Raw genomic sequence first — 19714 nt, 5'->3', positions numbered from 1 at the left:
CCTTGCAGGGAGCCTGCTTCTCCCTCTGCCTGTGTCTCTGCCTCTGTCTGTCTCTGTGTCCCTCATGAATGAATGGTTGGAATCTAAAAAAAAAAAAAAAAAAATTTTCTTACAAAGCATTATCTGTTTCAAAACCAGTAGGCTGCCACACAAAAGAATTTGAAGAAAGCTAATGTATGTGATGAATACATTTCACTGTGGTTTATGTGAAACTAACAAGCTGTTACCTTATTTTTCCAGCCTTTCATAAGTAAGTCTCAATTGTAGCTCCAAGGTTTGTGCTTGCTATTGATACAAACATTATAGAAGATTTTTCTGGTGACATATCTTGTCTACAGAAGTAGCCAGGTTAGTTTCTTAATTTTGGTCACATACTCTTTCTGGGAGGTTCTTGTGTCCTTCTCATAGCCTTCAGTAGTTGAACACTGTTTACCACTCCAATATGAAAGCTGTAATGTAAGGGTGGATGGAAAGACTGCAGAAAAGGACAAGATAATCTTGCTTTTAATGTAAGGAGTGACATTGTGACTTGAACATACACTGTACTGTACCTCTAGTCATCAAGTATGCAAACATTCAGATACAATTCTGAATATCAAGATTCTGATATTGGGCTTGCGGAAGAAAATAGGATTTTCTAAGTGGAAAACATCTGAGTCTTAGATGTTGGGTGATGAGAGCAAAGAGGAAGGGACCAGTATTATTTTTGTTTGTTTGTTTGTTGGGACCAGTATTTTGGATCATTCTTCATAAGGCTTATGAAAGAATAGGACTGGATCAAGGTGGAAATTCACATTTATGTCCAGCATTACACAGAAAGGAGAGGTAGCCTTTTGTCATTGAGGTGAAGTCTGATAAAATCTTCAGTGATTTGGCCAAACTACAGCCACTGTTCCCTGTTGTTAAAGAGTTGGTGTATTGGGGGATTCCTGGGTGGTGCAGCGGTTTGGCGCCTGCCTTTGGCCCAGGGCGCGATCCTGGAGACCCGGGATCGAGTCCCACATCGGGGTCCCGGTGCATGGAGCCTGCTTCTCCCTCTGCCTATGTCTCTGCCTCTCTCTCTCTCTCACTGTGTGCTTATCATAAATTAAAAAAAAAAAAAAAAAAGAGTTGGTGTATTGATTGGTCTTTCCCCAACCACAAGTAAAACAGGTTTGATTTCTGTTCATACGATGATATTTTACATTGCTACCTACAAGTGAGACCTACCAGACAAATTACAAAATTGATTCTCTTATCCATCTTACTTTATATACCTGAGCATTTTTTTTTTTTAAGATTTTATTTATTTATTCATGAGAGAGGAGAGACAGGCAAAGGGAGAAGCAGGCTCCATGCAGGGAGCCCAATGTGGGACTTGATCCCGGGTCTCCAGGATCACACCCTGGGCCGAAGGCGGCACAAAACCGCTGAGCCACCTGGGCTGCCACTACCTGAGCATTTCTAAAATATTTGACAGTGCACCTCCTCTCTCAGTATTCACTCAAAGAGGTTACAGGAGTGTAAAGGGGAATTTTAATTGTCTCACTTCACTGGTAGCTTTTGGCTTTAAAATACGTGCAGCACCTCACTAAATGCCTTGGGCGTTGTTCGGACAAGTTATATATCTTACTTCTGTTGTTTTCAGTAGGAAGGCTGGGGTCCTGTTTTCCAGCAACAGACCAGACAGGGTTGGAAAAAGGACAGGGCAGTTCTTAGTATGACATCAGCTTCATAGCAGTTTGGCCCTTTATCAAATTATTTTTACTAATTTTTCAAAGATCAGAATGAAAATTGGCAAAAAAAAAAAAGATAAATCAATGAATTAGTGAAATAAATCAATAAATTTTATTACATTTGTATAGAAACATTTCGAAGAAAGATTATTAATTTGTGTGTTGGTGTAAAGCTCCTAGCATTAATTACCACTTAGGCATGACATTTCCTGCTGAGGAAATATTTACATTTATCTTATTTAATCCTCATAGCAGCCCTTTGTAGGTTGAAAATAATTGTTCCTCTATTAATGGTGAGAAAATAGGTTCAGATTGTTCAAGTCCTTTACCCAGATCACACAGCATAGCCACAAAGATTTTACTAGCTGAAAAAGACATAATCTTAACCTCAGATCTTGAGAGGGGAGTAGGGAGCCCCCACAAAATGAAATAGCTAAATAATGGATCTCTGGCACCTATCGAAGCATTTTAGATTGACACCTGAATAAGTCACATTTGTCACAGTTTAATCAAAAGCATAGGGGATCCCTGGGTGGCTCAGCGGTTTAGCGCCTGCCTTTGGCCGGGGGCGCGATCCTGGAGTCCCGGGATCGAGTCCCAGGTCGGGCTCCTGGCGTGGAGCCTGCTTCTCCCTCCTTCTGTGGCTCTGCCCCTCCCTCTCTCTCTCTGTCTATCATAAATAAATAAATCTTTAAAAAAAGCATACAGGAGGGATGCCTGGGTGGCTCAGCTGTTGAGCATCTGCCTTCAGCTCAGGGTGTGATCCTGGAGTCCTGGGATCGAGTCCCACATCAAGCTCCCTACATGGAGCCTATTTCTCCCTCTGCCTGTGTCTCTGCCTCTCTTTCTGTGTCTTTCGTGAATAAAATCTTAAAAAAAAAAAAAAAATACAGAATATAAAACAGCTTGCCAGCCAAATTTCTCTTCCATTGGAGTAGTCCTCATGCAGTTCACACAGTTATCCAAGAATTAGTCTGCACACACAAATGATAGCTCAGGTGGAAGAGACAAGACTAGTAAGTGCAAGAGCTATTCTGGCCTAGAAGTCTTATATATAGCAGGAGCCACCATCTCTTATAATAACTTCATAGACATAGCTTCTAGGTCACTGAGCGACATGCCCCAGTTATAAGTCATTGCATTCAGAGAAGCACAAAGTTCTCTCTTCCGTCAGGAATTTGTAGTTTTCACCCACTCTAAGTATAAATTACCAACTAGAGGTCATTTTACTAATCAACAATCTTGTAACATATTCCACCATATTTTTTTTTTCCTTAGGAACAGAGCTAGAAAGTTAACCCAAGGTCAAATTTGTCCATAGAGCAGCAGTTTTGCTAATCCTTCACATATATTTAAGAAGTGTGAGATGACACATCTAGCTTGCTTTCATGAGGGAGGTAACATATGAGCTGGGCCTTGAAAGATGGCTAAACTTGGAAAGTAGGACAATGGGACAGGAGAATTAACAAGGTGGTGCAGCACTGTGATGTTTTGAGGAGCAGCAAGTAAGCCATCACAGCCAGAGTAAAATGAATATTTAGGTGAGTGGGGTGGGGTCAAGGCCAGGAAAGCTAGTAGTAGAATGCCTTGAAAATGAAGCTGCAGAGTTGAACTTCCTAGGCTTTGAATAATCTTTAAAGATTTTTAAGGCAAACTTGTCAAATCTGCATTGGGAGTTTTATTTTTTTAAGATTTTATTTATTCATGAGAGACACAGAGAGCAAGAGAGGCAGAAACAGGCAGAGAGAGCAGCAAACTCCATGCAGGGAGCTCGATGTGGGACTCCATCCCAGGACTCCAGGATTACGCCCTGGGCCGAAGGCAGGTGCTCAACCGTTGAGCCACCCAGGCGTCCCTGCATTGGGAGTTTTAAATTCACTGTTCTATATAGACTAGATCGGAAAACTGGAGAATTTAATATCCCAGAAGCCAAGTTGAGAATTTTTCAGTGAGACAAGATGAGATGAGGAATTGTAAAAAAAAGCTTTGGATTTGGAATTTAGGAAGTTTTTTCACGAGTGTAACACTAAAACAAATCAATTTGGAAGTGAAGAGCACAGGAAGTAGTGAAGAATAGGCATGGAAGGCAAAGTTCACTGGAAACTTTAAAGAAAGAAGTGATAATATGGAATGATGGACAGATTTATTTTTAATAAAGGCAGTTTGTCCTTCAATATAAGTAATGAAAGTAAAGGAAGGATCTAAGATTTTAAAATTTTATTATATATGTAATCATAGGTAGCAAGCATGATATGGAAAGGCTAACCTTGAAATTAATGTAACATTGTATGGCAATTATACTTCAAAAAAAACAGCGAAGCTCCAGGCTACACAAAGGCATGTAAGGGATGAGCTAAGAGATAAGGGGCTGTGAGACTGAAATTGTGAAGACATTTGGGAGAGAAGTTAGAAGAAGCCAGATGATGATCTGAGGGGAATTTCAGCAATAGGAACCCAAGGAGAGGATAATTGCTCAGTGATTCACTTCCTTGCCTCCTTCACTACCTAGTTCCACTTGGAGGCCTGATCTAAGAAAGATATCTTACCTTTGAAGACAGTAGTAGTCCTTTCAGCTACATTTAGAGATCCTATGTCAACTTATCTAACACTAACTTCTTTCTTTTTTACAATTATATGCTTTAACTAGATATTCAGTTTGAGACATACTGTGAAGAGCTTGGCTTAAAAGCCTCTTCTGTGCCCAAGGTAATTTTCTTTATGCTTGCCAAGAGAGTGGGAAGAAGGCTAATGAGGACCGATTATATCACTTTACTGAGACAGGCCCTATGTCTTTGTCAACAGATGTTTAAATTTAAGGTCTTTGGACTGTAAGAAAAATAGGATAGATCAGGGTTTTTTCCCTGGAAGCCTGAGGGTGGATGTGTTGCCATGGCAATGCTGACTCTAACTCACTTCCTGGCATTTGTGATAGGTTACTTACTCTGTTCCAGGACCTCCCAGACTTGCCAATTATACTGCCCCTCTAGCCTTTGAGAAAAAAAAAAAGAGTATTTTTGAGTCTTTTAGTACCTGCTCCAAGGTGAACAATTTAAGGAGCATCTAAAAATGCTGGGCCCCTTCTCCCTAGTGGCCCTGGACATTCCAGAGATTGCTTTGTCCTTGACCCGGATAGTGGGCCCAGAAGCATGTTGGAAACATGGTTACCCACTCCCTTTCCACCTCTTATGTCATTCCAGAAAAGATTACCAGTTATTAAGCAAGTCCCAATAGGAGGCTGCAGTTGTGAGGGCGGGGAGTTAGCCTCATATTCCCTTCAGAAATGGTATGAAAGGATCTGAAGGTACAGGTACTGAAAGGCCACTGAGAAAAATTGCTCATTAGTATGAAGTTCTGATGTAGCTCCTAGGTATCTCTAAAAGTAGGAAGTCCTGATACTCCAGCTTCTCTGTACCAAGTCCTCTCTGGATCTGTTCAAGTAGTTAGATTAAGAAATTATACCTTTCCTTCATGTAAAAGGCTAATTTCTACTTAATAGAGTATTTGAGGCCTGTGTGACTCATATCTGAATGGGTGGTCACTGAATATTGCCCAGTAATCCCTGCAATTGACCAATCTAGATATCGAGATTATACAGTTTGTATAAAGGATTCTGTATCACCCTTTGAATGGACCACCCAACAGTGAGTCCGTGTTGGTGTTCAACATAGAGCATGCTGTCCTGAGAGTCCATGCATGGGAAAGATCACTCAGGCTCCCCCTCCCCCCACCACAGAGAGCCTTCTCACCCCACCTGTACTCTGACAGCCTCCACCTGGCCACCTTCTGCATGGGCATCTCCCCTCCCTTAGCCTCTGACTTCCCATTCCATGCCACTCCCTGATCGGCCTTTCTCATCCTGCTTACCCATAAAGATTATTTCACACGGCAAACATTTATATGACTGGCTGCCCTAATAGCAGTTGTGTTATTTACATCTCATTTTCAGTGTTTATCTTAATCCTCAGGACAAATGTAAAGCTGCTTTATTATTATTATTATTATTATTATTATTATTATTATTACAAAACAAACTTAAGAATTTTGTGCATATATACTTTAAATTTGTTCTTCAGAAATATTTAAATAATAGTACCAGAAAGAAGTCAAGAAAAATTCATGTTACCATGAAGTCTCCTTGTACCTTATTGAGGCCTGGGACCCTCTGGCAGTCCAGGCACCAGCTGGTGAGACAAAGCATTTTATTCACCTCCCAACACTTGTTGGCTCTCCAATGAGCTGTCCTATAGCACTGGGAAACATCAGAAGGTCTGATAAAGGGAATCCCTGGGTGACTCAGCAGTTTAGCTCCTGCCTTTGGCCTGGGGCGTGGTCCTGGAGTCCTGGGATCGAGTCCCACGTTGGGCTCCTTGCATGGAGCCTGCTTCTCTCTCTCTGCCTCCCCATTCTCTGTGTCTCTCATGAATAAATAAATAAAATCTTTAAAAAAAAAAAAGGCCTGATAGAAATGCAAGATTGCTGTTTTCTTTACCTTCTTTATTAAGCTATTTCAAGAAATGTTTTAAAATTACTGAAGTTGCGGGGTGCCTGGCTGGCTCAGGTAGAGCGTGCAAATTTTGATCTTAGGGCTGGGAGTTGGCGCCCCAGGTTGAGTATAGACAGTACTTAAAAAAATAAAATGTAATCTTTAAAAATAAAAAAATAAGATGAAAACAGAGGGAGACATTTCATAAGAGACTTAACTGTAGAAAAGAAACCGCATTGCTGGAGGGGAGATGGGTGGAGGGATGGGGTAACTGGGTGATGGGCATTAAGGAAGGCACTTGATGGAATGAACACTGGCTGTTGCATGCAACTGATAAATCACTGAATTCTATCTCTGAAACTAGTAATACACGTATATTAATAAAATAGAATTTAAATAAATTTTAATAAATAAATACAGTTACTAAAGATGTGAAGAACATAGGTGATGATCCTAATGTGGGCGTAATCTGGTCTTGCCTTGGTCCTTCACCTTTTTTTTTTTTTTATTGTTTTGGATTTGGCACACTGTTCCTGTTAGAAATCAAGGATGAAAAAGAAGAGAGTGCAGGAGCTTCCTCCTCTCACCAGTATGGATTCCATCAGCGTTGAGGAATTATTGTGAAGCTTTTTAGGTTCGGTAATGGTAGTGTTATTTTGTAAGGTATCTTTTAGAGTATGTACTGAAATGTTTTCAGATAAAATGACATAATACCTGTGATTTGTTTGAAAATAATCCAGTAGAAGTATGTAGATGGAACAAGATTAGTCATAAACTGATCTTTGTTGAATCTGGCAGTTATCATTAATCCCTTCACTTTTTTACATGCTTGAACTTTTCCACAATGAAAAGTTAAAAGGAAAACAAAAACCATGGAGACGGCAGTGACAATCCTGTCTTGACTACCATGCAGCTGTCATGCTGAAGGCACTCTGGTCTTTTCTGAGGCTGGCCACGAGCACTGGTCCCTCCTCTACCGCCACGCCTCGTGCTCACTACTCTATCTAGCCTGGAACTCTGCCCAGCTCCCTCCACACAACCGGAGCCCGGCAAGAGAAATGCCACATTCTTCAAGCAGAACATATCTGGGTCACAAATGAAGCCTTTGCTCTACAATTTGGCCAGTCAGGCAGGAGGAACCTGCAAGGAGACCGAGTTAGTTGTACTATGTCAGGCTGGCAGTTCTGCAAGCCCAGAGCAGCAGGGGATGTTTGGAGCCACTGAAGCCACATTTCTGACACATGCTAATGAGCTTCCTTCGGGGATGTAAACAGAGTCAGCACTTCAAACTAAATTCTGGTGGAATTTAACAACCTTTGCTTAACCATCTCTCTAGCCTGCTTCCGACTGGACAGGGAGTGCCAATATCAAAGGGGGCATTCGCACCTCTGACAGCTGTGTATGCCAGTTTGTAAGATGTTGTCAGCTCTGCCCAACCTCAGTGTGGGTAATTGCATTTGACACACTGTTCCTGTTAGAGAAAAGCAAATGTGTTTTCTGAATACCCAATTTCAAGCATCTCGACCCATCTCCATTATCTCCCTCAGTCTGGTGGGGAAGTGAGCTGTCATTCGGTGGTCCAAGGAAACTGTGCCAGGAGTCGGAAGGACTCATTAGGCTGACACGTGACAGCTGATTTTGTCATGCCAACTTCAATCCCTTCCTAACCCAGGACCCACCAGTCCCCAAGGAGATTGTGATCATTGCCTGTTTGCAAAATGAGGTCTTACTCTACCGAGTCAATATGCTTTGGGTGCGGGTAGTTGTGGCACTCAGCTGGTCACGTGGTCAGGGTCAAGGAGGCCAACAACATGAACATTGTAGGGAGGTTAACTTTTCTGTTCCCTAAGAGCAGGCATTCCTCTTGAAAACACATGCCAGGGGGATCCCTGGGTGGCTCAGCGGTTTGGCGCCTGCCTTCCGCCCAGGGCATGATCCTGGAGTCCCGGGATCAAGTCCCAAGTTGGGCTTCTTGCATGGAGCCTGCTTCTCTCTCTCTCTGCCTCTCTCTCTCTCTCTGTGTCTCTCATGAATAAATGAATAAAATCCTTATTAAAAAAAAAAAAAAAAGAAAAGAAAACACAGGCCAGTTAAGACAGACCTCATCAGCCCTCCTCCCTGACCCCATCCAAAACAACTCTTCTGTCTTGAATAGAGCTGCGGGCCTACCAGGGCTGAGGCAGCAATAGAGGGGATGTAGTTTATACTGGGTCATATTCCAAATTACAGGGACAGCCAGAACACAGATGAATTCAGGATCAAATGAAACCAGAAACTTGGGTAATCAAGAATGCCTACCATTTCCAGTCTCTCTCCCCACTTTAGGTGTCAGCTCCATGTGTCCCAAAGACCAGCTTCTTCCACTTACTAGGCAATGCCTATTTGCAATCTCATGAAAGTCCCTGAACCAGAACCATCCAACTAAACCATTTCTGGACCCCTGCCCCACAGAACCTGTGAGACAATGAATCCAGTTGTTTACAGTCCCTACATCGGGAAGTAATTTGTTACGCAGCAATAAATTAAGTAATACAGTCTGTAACAAAACAGAAGCTTCTGATTCACAGCACTGGGGAGGGCACATATTCCAGGAAAGGAAGGGTGGGCCTGCTGACAAGAGCAGGTGTCCCCTACAACTCTCTCCTACTCTGTCCTCTATCCTGCTGTGGAAGAGGGGCTTTTCTATAATGAAAAATCTGATCATGTCATTTTTCCGGTTTAAAATGCTGAAAGCTCTTTGTCACTCTTAAAATCCAAATATTTAGCTTGATACACAGGGTTTCTCATGATTAGCACCTGCCCACCTATCATACTTGGTTCCCACCAGTCCCCCATCCCTGCTCCCGCCACACTTTGTTCACTTCCAAGACTGCCACACAATCACTTGCATGCTTTTGCACACTCCCTTCCTTTAATGGGCATGTCTGCTTCCTCAAGGCCCACACTCTCTAACCCCTAATCATAATGATGGAGGAATAGAGGACTAGCTGAAGACAAAGCACAAGTCTGGGGCAGCATGTTGGACAAGTCCTTGAAACAGGCAGAGGAACATTCCACTATGGACTCAACTGCCTCAATGCTCATACTTTGCTAAGGGCAAAAGGCAATCTTAGCCCGACCCCCAGGATCCTGTAAGTCTACTTTAATGTATAAAAATTCCTTTAGAAAAAAAAAAAAAAGAAAAAAAAGAAAAAAAAATTCCTTTAGAAGTTTTCTTTATCTCTAAACCCCCAAGATATGTGTTGGCAATCATCCTCCAAGCACATGGGCCACCGATACACATCTGAAGGGTCTCATGACTAATGTTTTATTAGTAATAAATGACCTTTCCCCAACAATAGCTAGCGCCCTCAAGCTCCTGGAAACCTTGCTTCTAAAATTCCTTAGAGAGTAAACTATCCTCAAATCCCTCCCAATCAGCTACCCATCACAGGCCCGGGGCAACAGCTCTTCCTGCCCACGGGTCCTGTCCCTGTGCTTTAATAAAACCACCATTTTTCACCAAAGATGTCTCAAGAATTCTTTCTTGGCTGTCGGCTCCGGACTTAAGCTATATTCCAAAATTTCATCAGTGGGTTAAGGCTCAATTCAGGCATCACCACCTCCAGGAAGTGATCACCAAATCCTCTACTTACCTAGTTTCCGGGCTCTAGTAGCGTCCTCTGTCATGGCTGTTATCTCACTGTGTGGAATTGCTGGTGTGATTTATCCACCTCCCTCAATATTCTCTGCTCTTTGTTTTTTGTTTTTAAGATTTTATTTATTTATTCATGAGAGACACAGAGAGAGGCAGAGACACAGGCAGAGGGAGAAGCAAACTCCATGCAGGGAGCCTGATGTGGACTCGATCCCAGGTCTCCAGGATCACACCCTGGGCTGAAGGCAGATGCTCAATCACTGAGCCAGCCGGGTGTCCCACTCTGAAGGAGAAATTAAATCTTTCATATTGGAATCCTTAGTCCCTTCCAAATAATAGGTTCTCAGTATGTGTTTATTAATTGGTAAATCATTTAGCAGGCATCAAGAAGCTACTCCCACTTGCACTTGCCTGTTAACACTGCTTCCAGTATAAAGGAGTGAGGGGCATGGGGATCAACTTGTCAGGTTCATAGTGAATGAAACTGGTCCACACTACCCTCACAGTCCTTACAGGCTAAACTAGACACTGACATGGCTACCATTGTGAAGGAAATCATGAGAGTTTCACAAAACAGAATGATATTTTGAGTTACTTGAGCTTGGATGGGCAGAGGCCCCTGTACGGCTTGGCATTTACACTGAGATCTGAAAGATGAGAAAGAGCCAGACAGAGTGGGGGACACGTGTTGTAGGCAGAGGATCCGTGGTGCAAAAGCTCTAAGCAGTAAAGAAGTTGGTGCTTTTACAGAATTCCAGGGACACTGGCACAGACACTGAGAGAGTGAGTAGCACACGCAGGATAGACCGGTAGGCAGGGGACTGTCACAAATGGAGGGACACAGCTCAGGGCCCTAGCTTCCCACAGGGGGTCTCTGATGGGGATGGAGCCACTCCACCTACAGTGCCCATGCAGTCAGGCCAAGGGCCACGCCTGCAAAGCCTTGCACTCCCTGCTCCCTCCGCCTGAACGCTCTTCCCCAGAGAATCCTCCAGCTGGCTCCCATCATGCAGGTCTTGCATCACATGCCAACTCTTACCCCATCTAAACTTAGCCCTTACCTTCCTAGCAACACAATCACATCGGCCCCATTTACTTTCTGCTTTACACCCATCAGTATCTTGAAATGATCTTGTTCGTCTTTTGGTTGACTTGTTTTTCCGTCTCTAGAATATGTGCTCCATGGGATGAGGGAATTTAACACATATTGCTTACTGCTATATCCCCTGTGCCTAGCATGCAGCTTGGTATATAACAGTAGATGGATATTTGTTGAATTGTTCCATTCAGTTAGCCAACATGTTTAATGTTTATCGTGTGCCAGACCTAATGGCAGGTCCCACCCAGAACCCTGACTCAGGGCCAGCCTCACAGGTATACAACCTCTGCACCCGGAAGTTGTATGACATGCAGGGCTTTCAGGGACCAACGCTGCTGTCATCATTTTTGAAATTCTTAATAATTTATGAATGAGGTGAACCATATTTTCATTTTACACTGAACCCTGCAAATTATGTAGCCAGCTCTACTCCGGTGGTAACTCCAGAAAATTCCCCAGCACACTCAGAGTGGAAAATAGTTCAGGGACAAACTAATAGCCCCTGCCCACTATCACAGATTGTAACAGGACCATCTTACATATTTAAAGAAATGTACAGAGTGGGTGATTTACAGGGATGGTTAGTTTAAGAACGTAATTCTAGGAGCCGGACATCCTTGGAGTCCAGGCCCTGCCATTTCCTGGCTGTGTGACCTTGAGCGACTCATAGAACATTTCTTGACCTTGACTTCCTTGTTACAAATGGAGATGGTAATAGTGTCCACCCCCCAGAGTTGGCTTGAAGATGAAACAAAATAATACTTAAAACCTGTAGGTCAGGGGATCCCTGGGTGGCTCAGCGGTTTAGCGCCTGCCTTTGGCCCAGGGCGCGATCCTGGAGACCTGGGATCGAATCCCACGTCAGGCTCCCAGCATGGAGCCTGCTTCTCCCTCTGCCTGTGTCTCTGCCTCTCTCTCTCCCTCTCTCTCTCTCTGTCTATCATAAATAAATAAATAAAATAAATAAATCTTTAAAAAAAAAAAAAAAAACCTGTAGGTCAAGTTCTGGGCATCCTGAAAAGCGGGTTTGATTACTCAGCAACCTGCTCCCTTCCTTTGGCTTCTTCCACTCTTCTGGACACTCCTGGGCTGGAAGATCTGGGTCAGTGTGAGTGGCTAAGTGAGAAGAATGTTGAGGAGAAAAACCAAGGAATTATAGCCTTCGGGGAAGCAATAACATTTTACTTAAAAATTGCTTGAGCAAAGACTTTGTTGATGTTAGCAATTTGTATGCAAATAAACTAAAGACTCCCATATCCTGAACCAGAGACCTGGCCCTGGACCAAAACTTCAGGAAGACCACAGCTTATTGCGCAGAGAAGCCTCCGTCCTTTCTCTCTGCTGCCGGTTTAAACTAAAACCTGAGATAATCTCAAAGCTGCAGTTCTCACTGCCCTAGCCTTTGACACGTTCATTAGTATGTAAGGCACTTTTCTCACCAGGTCCCTGCATCCCCATCTGAATTTGCTGCATCATCTCTGCTGTCTCCCCTTGCTCTCACATGCATTGTTTAATCAGACACTGATTTGGCATTAACTTGCAAATGCTGGGTCTCCTGTGCCTGATGAAAAGGAATTTTCACTGGTTAGACCTCATCTGATTCCTTAAAAACCCAAATCAACAGCCAGATTAGAAGAGAAAGCTAAGAACAAACTGACATGCGTCCCAAACCTTGTGTTCCAAGACCAGAGCTTCTCAGCCCCCAGGGAGAATAGCCGTTTCATTATACTCATTTCTTCATTCAATACACATTTATCGAGCACGTAGCATGTGCTAAGCACTGTACCAGGTGCTGTGGACATGTCTCTATGCAGTTTGCATCCTAGTGGGAGAATAGGAAAGTACAACTCCGATTCAACCCTGATTCACGGTGAAAGGGGGAAGCATGGACACTCAGGGAACCTCTAGGAAGGCCCCTTGCCCAGTGGCTAGGGATGGAGGTGGAGAATCTCAGGCATTCTCGCCCATAAATTCCATCCATTTGTCTGTCTCTCAGTTCCACCCCTGCCAGGACCCATCCATCTGTGAAGTGAACAAGCCTAACCTGTCTATCTTGAATACATGCCCCTTTTGGAGTCCTGGGGACCCCGCGTGAGGGCTTAGGCTCAGGTTGCAGTCAAGGCCTTCCCAGGGAGACTCATTTGCCTCCCATAGAGCTTCATTCATTCCTTCCTTCCTTCCTTCCTTCCTTCCTTCATTCATTCCTTCCTTCCTTCCTTCATTCACTCATTCATTCACAAACACTTAGTGACCATATTCTCTGTGTGAGGGTCTGGTGGTCCAGCTGTGAGAAGACAAATACCCTGTCAAAGAGTTTGGGCACTCTTCTGTCCTCCATGCCCCCTTTTCTTTCTTATTCCAACCCATCCTCAGCTGTCAGTTCATTCAAATTTCATGATATCCCTAAGAAGCAGGTTGTATTATCCCTGTTTTACCAGTGAGAGGACTGAGGTTTATTTTTTTTTTAATTTTTATTTATTTATGATAGTCACAGAGATAGAGAGAGAGAGAGAGGCAGAGACATAGGCAGAGGGAGAAGCAGGCTCCATGCACTGGGAGCCCGATGTGGGATTCGATCCCGGGTCTCCAGGATCGCGCCCTGGGCCAAAGGCAGGCGCCAAACCGCTGCGCCACCCAGGGATCCCAGGACTGAGGTTTAGAAAGGTAAAGTAACTCGCCACATGTTGCCCAGCTACTAAGAGAAAGAGCCAGGCTTCAGCTCTAGGTTTGGCTCCACAGCCCCTGCTCTTCCTGCCCTGCCAGGAAGGGTGAACCCTGGACTGAGGACAAGCCTCCCAACCATGGCTTTCTCTGTGTCACTGATTAGTATCTGTGAGGCCTTCTTAACCGTGTGGCCTCCCTGAGGCCTTCAGAGAGTGGCCAGGCCTCATCCTGCGTGTCCTCCACACACAGAGCCCCCTGGGTTAGGACAGTCACCACAGTCCCCATCTCCTCTGCTCCAGGGGGCAGGCCCAGTGAGCCCTGCTCCACGGCAGGTGGGGATGCAGAAGAGAGAGAGAGAGGCAGCTCTGCTCTGGAGATCCCAGACAGAGCCACTCTTCCTGCCTCAATCTCCCTCCTGGCTCCCATCCTGGCTTACTCCACTAGTCTGAAGATTTTCAAAGCCTTCTTGTAACATCAAGTCCCCTGCTGGATCTACTTTTCTTGCTTCTCAAAGATAAAAGCAAGTGCCACTCGAAATATGCTCCTGGGCAAATCAGCAGTCTCCAGCTCAGGAACAAGGTGGACCCCTGGACTCCTCATCTCTACTTTCTGAGTCAGCTTTCCACCACCACCCCCACCCTGGCCCCTGAGCCCCATGACTGAGCTCTGATGGCTGGAGCACATCCTTGTCCTTAGCATTTGGAAAATCCATAGCCGTGGGGTCTGGTAGCTCTGGCCTGCCCCAGGGTTAGAGAAACACTCCCTTGTGGTTCCCAGACTGCTGTACATGCTTCCCAGTTTAGGAGACCTGGGCACAGACCTATTTTCTCATCTGACCTTCCCCCATGACACCCCCATTTTTCAGCTGAGGACACTAAGGCTCAGGAAACCTAAGTGGCTTGCCGGAGTTCACTGGGCTCATAAATAAGTGGTTGGGCCAGAAGTGGAACGAATGTTCTCTTACTACAGGGCTTTGCTACAAGGCTGGAGCTCTCATCTCCACCCCTGTGGACACACAGTAAATCAGCCAAGACCTAATCAGGACGGACACATTTGGTTATAATAAATTTCATCAGCCCACCTGCTTGATGAGCACAGGAAGACCCAGATTCCTGTGCAAACTGTGGGTGAACCCCTGGGCTCCACAAAGCACCCTCAAATCCCCCACTGTAAGTGGATAGAGCCAAAGTGACAGAGATCTGCAGAAGGCAACTCCACCTGAACAAGCACAAGACTTTTGTCCGAAGAGAAATAATGCATCTGGAAAATAAAAGCCCTGGCCATCATGCAGGGAGAAGGCAAAGCAGCCCTGAGCCTGAGGGGTCAAGTCATGCTAAGGGTCTCACCCTCCTGAGCTCCAGAGAAGACACCTGGAGCCAGACACCCAGAGCCATCAGCAGTTGCTTCTGTCCCTGTCACAAGCACCATCACACTCTCTGGTCCATCAAGTCCTGGTGTTCCCGATGCCTTGCCCTGTGACTTAGGGCTCATCGGCTGTTCAGTCTTTTCTACATCTGTAGGTGATGAGTCAGCCCTGGGCACCCTCCCAGGCTTCTACAAACCAGCTGTGGAAGGATGTGGGGTGGCAGGGGACAAGTCTTGGGCTCCAGACTGAGACTAAGAGCTTTGGACGGGACCTCAGTTTCCTGAAGTGCAAGATGGGGACAGAACAATCCAGAAGTGTGAGTGTTGGTATGAGGCTATGAACTCATCTGTGAAAGGCAATAAAGGACAGCGTAGAGCACGGAGCCTGGATCAGACTTCATGGTCTCAAATCCTGGCTCTGCCCCTACTGGCTGGGTAATCTTGGGGAAGGGTGTTAACCTCTCTGCGCTTCAGTTTCCCAACTTGTAAATGGGGTGTTAATGAGAACACTTAGCTGGCAGAGCTGCTGTGAGAATTAAAGAAGTTAAAATGTGGGAGGCTCAGTGCCTGGTGAGTACGTTATGGGATTGGCCAAGAATGTCATCGGTCAGATGGTCCACGGAGAGAACTTAACCACATACATAACTCATGATAAAATGTCTGCCCATCCTTCAGGCTGGGGCCAGGGGGAGAGTGCACCACTGATTCCTTGATTAATGAATCTTCTGGGGTGGGAGCTCTTCTATAACCATGTCAGCCATCTGTGGCTGCTATTGGGGCAGAAACTCATAAATCACACAAAGCAAGGTTGGCATGTGGCATGTGGCTCCTCAGCAAGCCTCAGCCCCGTCTCATATCTCCTCACCCTCTGCCCCAGAGAGACCCATCACAGCCCAGGGCTCTGTGGGAGGCAGCCCTCCTGGCAGAACAGGGCCAGCTGTGCCAGGTGGTGACCCATGCCCTCCACTCAGGGGACCAGCACCCATCCCAGTCACCAAACCAGTGATTCTCAAACTTGAGTGAGCATTGCAAGCCTCCGAGGTCCACCACCAGAGCTTCTGATTCAGTAGGTTTGAGTGGGGCCCATGAGTTTGCATTGCTAGTAGGTTCCCAGATGCTCCTGACCTGTGGGACCACATGACACATACTTTTCTGGGACCAAGTTTAAACCTTGCTATTTGTTCTTGGGCAAGTTTCTTCTCCTGACTGAGCCCCGGCCCCCTCATCCATGGAGTGGGCGTACTGGAACCTACCTCATTGAGGGTGTCGGGTATACAGGAAATTGTTACTCACATTGTACAGGAAATGCTCAATCTGCGTCAGCCCTCGGCCTCACCAGCATATTGCTGTCGGGGGTTTGGAGACAACTAATAAGTAGGGAGGGTGGAGTTGGGAAGATATGGAGCTTGTAAGGAGGAACAACAGGAAAATTGAGCAAACATGGATTGAGGGCTTTCTCTATGCATGGTCTTAATTCCTAAATGTAAAAATGCCTCGTCACTAAAACAAAACAGAACCAAACCAAACCAAACGGCCCAGCGGGACTCCGGGAGTTGGTTCTCTGGACAAGCCAGCATTTACTGTGGCCCCGAGAGCCGGGCTCTGTGCTGCGGGGGAGGAGCGGACCTCGGTCATGTTCTCCAAGGGCTGCGGCCTGGCGGCCAGGAGAGGACGGATAAGGCCTAGAGAGGACATGTCCTCGTCACAGCACAGGGAGGGAGGGGACCACTGTGGCCGGAGAGGAACCCTCAAGGCATTGAAGAAATAAGCAGGCGGGATGGCCTCAGACGAGCGGAGACCTGGGAAGGTTGCTTGGTGGCAGCAGGGTAGCCCGAGCCACGGAGACGGCCAGGCGGAGAGCGAAGGAGCAGCAAGCACCGGCAGAGAAGGCCTCAAGGAACGACCCAGGTGAGTGCGGCCGGATGGCAGGTGAGGGACCCGGGTGCGAGCTGCGCTTGGCCGGGCTGTCTGGTGTCTGACAACCCATGGCCCTGAGCTCTGGTGGTTTATAGGACTCTTTGGGCCCCACATCCTCTGGGGTAGCCGCTCAGCGCGTGGTCGTGGGCACGGTGGTGGCCATGACGAAGGTGCCACAGGTGTACGAGATGGCGTGGTCCGCGAGAGGCGCCCTGAGGGGCTCCAACCGCTGCCAGAGCCGCTCACCCGCCCGGCACCCACTGCGATGGATGCGAGGCGATGAGGCGACGAGGCTCCACCTGACGGCTGCGGGGTGTGAGCACTGGGCTGGGGGCGCACCGTACGCCCCGGAGAAAGCCCCTGCTGCCCCCCCGCTGCCCCCCGCTGCCCCCGCTGCTCACCGTGACCTGACGTGACCCTAACAAGCCCCCACGAAGAACAAGGCTCTAGAGAGCAGTCATCCGGGGGCAAGGGCAGCCCTCGCGACGTGGGTGGCGGGTCTGAGGGTGCTGCGGGCCTCGGGGCCAGGGGCACTTCAGCGAGCTGCCCTACCTCAGCCGGGGCGGGGGCCGCCTCTAACTCAGATGGTGGCGAGAGGCCCAGCGGAGGCCTCAGCAGCTACGTCTGGAGACGCTCCCTCCTAGCCCTGGATCCAGAAACCCAGGCTCTCCTGCCAGCCCTGGTTCCTTGTTCAAATGAGGGCTTCCTCCTGGCTGCTCTCCTCAGGAGCCAGTTCTGGCTCGGACATTGGCTCCTGTATCGGCTGCTGGGAAGGAGCGCAGGGGTGGCCTTCTTTCCTCTTGGCTTCTGCTTCTTGGCGTGAGGTCACATACTGGAGCACTAGGTCCAAAGCCAGGGCTCATCCTGAGTATCCCCTGCATGGCTTCTCCTCTCGGGGCCTCCAATCCTCCCTCCTGCTTCACAGGGTTGCTGACTCGCTGTGCCTCCTCCCTCCGTTATCACCTAGGCCACTGGGCACACACGGGAATTCGGAGTCAGCAGGTCTGGGTGGGAGCCCCGGGACAAACATGCCTACAAGCACCTCAGGTGATTGCTGCAGGTTATCTGGGCTGAACCTGGAGAGATGCTTATTTGAAAGACAAATTGTTGAAAGACAGGCTCGGTTTCCAGATGGTTTGAGTGAATCAGAGATAACCTGAACCAAGGAGGAAGGAGAAAACAAGTCTTTCTGGAACACCACCTGGTCATTGGTATTCATTCTCTCCAGATAAGAATCATCAAATTCTCCAGGCCATCTATTATCCTCCCTTCCTCTGCTCTCAACAAAGAAGACTGAGCCCTGGAGGAACTGTCACTAGCTCAAGAAGCATAGAGTTTGGGGTGCTTGGGTGGCTCAGTGAGTTAAGTGTCTGCCTTCAGCTCAGGCCCTGATCCCAGGGCCCTGGGATGGAGTCCTGTATTGGGCTCCCTGCTCAGCAGGGAGTCTGTTTCTCCCTCTCCCTGTCCTTCTGCCTGTAGCTCCCCCTGCTTGTACACTCTATCTCTCAAATAAATAAATAAAATCTAAAACAAACAAAAAAAAGAAGCAAAGGGTTTGTCTATTTTTTAAAGATTTTATTTATTCATGAGAGACACTCAGAGAGAGAGAGGCAGAGACACAGGCAGAGGGAGAAGCAGGCTCCATGCAGGGAGCCTGATGTGGGACTCGATCCTGGGACTCCAGGATCACACCCTGGGCTGAAGACGGTGCTAAACCACTGAGCCACCCGGGCTGCCCAAGAGTTTGTCTATTTTTAAAAAAGATTCTTATTTATTTATGAGAGACAGAGACTCAGGCAGAGGGAGAAGCAGGCTCCCTGCAGGGAACCACAGGCAACACTCGATCCCCAGATCCTGGGATCACGACCTGAGTCAAAGCAGATGCTCAACCACTAAGCCACCCAGGCACCCTTTGTCTATTTGGTTTTAAACGGCTGCCATAGCTTCCTTCTAGAATCCTTCTATGATTTACAGGCTGGTCTACATCACCACAATGCTGTGTGCATGAACCTGCTGAGCCACCAGCCTGGCTAGCATGGCTAGCTTCCACCAAGCCTCATCCAGCCTGCCCTTGGCCCAGCCTGAGGCAGGCATTGTCCCGAGGGGCCCGTCCAGCTGTCCTGGAAGCATCAGCAGTCCTGGCCCCCCACACCACAGTGAGAGGTGCCCCCCCTGGCTGCCCCCATAGTTCCCGCATTCCCTGTGGCTTTTATCATGGGGTATCATGGTGGCCTGCCGCTTTGTCCATGTCTCCTGCTAGAATGTTAGTCCTTAAGGTCAGAGACAGTTTCTGTTCTGTTTCTGTTTGTCACCACCCCTGGTGAAGTGCTTAGGATGTAGCGGGCACTCCCAAGATGTTTATTAATAGGAGCACTAATGCATGTTTACTAGGCTTTTAGAATGATGCTCTGCACTCCTGAAATAAATCATTCCTCCCAAAACCCCTCCAGGGCTAGGAGTACCTGCCTTCTTCCAGGTGAGGAACCCAAGGCTGAGAGATGATGTAAGGGACTCAAGACCACATGGCCAGTAAGTGGCAGAGTGGGGGACAGACTGGCTGACAGGGGCCCTGAGGTCCACTCTCCATCTACAGGCTTCCTCACACTTCGTGGGGTCCAGGCCCACGGCTCTGGAGCCTCCATCCTCCTGGCGACCCACCCAGCCCAGCTGTGGGCCCAGGAGAGGGTGGTCCCCGCCTGCCTCACCTGAGGTCTCTGCTGAGTGCCCAGCAGTGAAGACATTTTAAGGTGAGAAGCTGCCTGGGCCCCTCTCTCTGGAGGAAACAGACTCAAACATGGCAGGGACGCCCAGCAATAGCAGGGACAGTGGGAGCA

The sequence above is a fragment of the Canis lupus genome, chromosome 9 (genome assembly GCF_048164855.1).
Source record: "Canis lupus baileyi chromosome 9, mCanLup2.hap1, whole genome shotgun sequence".
In the NCBI taxonomy this organism is placed as follows: Eukaryota; Metazoa; Chordata; class Mammalia; order Carnivora; family Canidae; genus Canis; species Canis lupus.
The sequence above is the reverse complement of the archived record's forward strand: the minus strand, read 5'-3'. Positions refer to the sequence as shown.